The sequence below is a fragment of the Limulus polyphemus genome, unplaced genomic scaffold, assembly GCF_000517525.1.
Source record: "Limulus polyphemus unplaced genomic scaffold, Limulus_polyphemus-2.1.2 Scaffold708, whole genome shotgun sequence".
Lineage (NCBI taxonomy): Eukaryota > Metazoa > Arthropoda > Merostomata > Xiphosura > Limulidae > Limulus > Limulus polyphemus.
The window spans coordinates 55,244-57,753 of record NW_013666318.1 but is presented as its reverse complement, the minus strand read 5'-3'; positions in this window follow the sequence as shown (position 1 = coordinate 57,753).

Here is a 2,510-nt window from a genome sequence, read left to right as displayed (position 1 = left end):
TTGCGAGTCGAGTTCCCTAACCACCTGGCCATGCGGGCCCCGCTAGAGGAAAGCAGCTAGTCAGCAGCGCCCACTCTACTGTATCGTTTATGTTGTTTTCACTTCATAATTTTTACATTAATTTGTAAACAGGATATTTTGTTAATATTTTTGAAATGATTTTCATGTTAACAGTATGAATTTCTGAGTTTTCTACGCTGATTTCTTAACTAACAAGGACAGGACAACTTTTTTGCTTCTACTTGAGAACGTTAACGTTACACGCTCCAAAAGTTCTTGGATTACAATGTGTCAGCTAATATATCTTTGTAATTACGTACAGATGAGGACGAAGAAGGAACATGCCACTTTAAACAGCGTTTCAAGTACAGTTCTGTATGTTCTAACCCAGCCAGCCTCGCGACAAAGCGCTGATCAACAAAAATAACATGGTTGAGATGAATACCATAACTTCCAATCAGAGCAAACTACTTAATTATAACAAAATAAACCTTATAATGAATATAAATAATTTAATATACTGTTCTTACGTTCTTACTAATAACGACTAGACTTGATTGTTTCATTAGTTGGGTACTCTAGATGTTAACGATATTTTCGGCCATAACCCCAGTAATGTCTCTTATTAAAAACCCACAATGGGACTGTAAGAAATGGTGCTATTTAAGTTGTTATTACTTTACTGTGATACAATACGATTATTATTTATTTACACGAAGGGCGTGGCATTAATACAAATCGGTAGGAAACATAATAAGGGAATGAAAATCTAAACCCAATTTGTATGAAAATATTAAAATTAAAGGTTTATATATTGTTTTTCCGGGAAGATATTTCCATGTAATAAAAATAACTTACATTAATATTGTTTATAGTTACGTTTATACATGCACAGATTTGTCATTACGGTTTTTACTTATCATTAATGTTGTTTATGGTTACGTTTATACATGCACCGATATGTCATTACGGTTTTTTCTTTACATTAATATTGTTTATACATGCACCGATATGTCATTACAGTTTTTGCTTATCATTAATGTTGTTTAGGGTTACGTTTATACATGCACCGATATGTCATTACGGTTTTTATTTATCATTAATGTTGTTTATGGTTACGTTTGTACATGCACCGATATGTCATTACGGTTTTCAATTATCATTAATGTTGTTTATGGTTACGTTTATACATGCACCGATATGTCATTACGGTTTTCACTTATCATTAATGTTGTTTATGGGAACGTTTGTACATGCACCGATATGTCATTATGGTTTTTACTTTACATTAATAGTGCTTATAGTTACGTTTATACACGCACAGAGTTGTCATTATGGTTTTGACTATATATTAGCTTTGTTTATAGTTATGTTGATACAAGCACAGATATACAATTATGATTTTTACTTCACATTAATGTTGTTTATACTTATTTTTATACATACACAGATATATCATTATGGTGTTTACTTCATATTGATATTGTTTATAGTTTTGATTATACATGCACAGATATGTCGCTATGGTTTTTACTTCACATCATTAATGATTGCACACAATTATAGAGATATAATATCACGATATTTACTTCACAATAATACTGTTTACATACTCTATTATACCGAAACAGATATGTTATTATATTGTCTCCATAGACAGACATACCTTATTTCTATCGTTTCTTCTTCTTCTTCCAAACACTTTCAATTAATTCATTTCTCAGCGGATTGACTTGAAACTAGGCAGAGTTATACTTTCGTTTAATACGCCCAGACAGTTTTTATTTTATCTTTTTTATTTATGCGCTTTTAGAATTTCATGGGGTCAAAGATCAAACATCCCCAAAAAACGTATATTTTGGGCACCTGTGCGGTTATATCATAAAAATGAAGATGAAAATTGGCACTAATATAAATTTTTGATGCACCCAACAATTGACATACATAAAAAGCTGAGTCTTTTTAGAGAGATCATATGCAAAAAAGCATGATTTTTTGGGGTTTTGGTCAATTACTCTTGACACTATTTTGACCAATTTAGATGGGATTTGGTACAAAAAATACTTTTTTGAAGATCTCATACATTTACGAACAGAAATGGTGGATTTACCCATTTTAAGTACTTATATGGGTCAAGATGCCACATAATATTAGGATTTTTGACAATTACTCCACCATATTCTACTTAATTGTGTATTTACTTTATGGTGGATTTACCCATTTTAAGTACTTATATGGGTCAAGATGCCACATAATATTAGGATTTTTGACAATTACTCCACCATATTCTACTTAATTGTGTATTTACTTAATGGTGGATTTACCCATTTTAAGTACTTATATGGGTCAAGACGCCACATAATATTAGTATTTTTGACAATTACTCCACCATATTTTACGTAATTGTGGATTTACTTAATGGTGGACTTACCTATTTTAAGTACTTATATGGGTCAAGATGCCACATAATATTAGGATTTTTGACAATTACTCCACCATATTTTACGTAA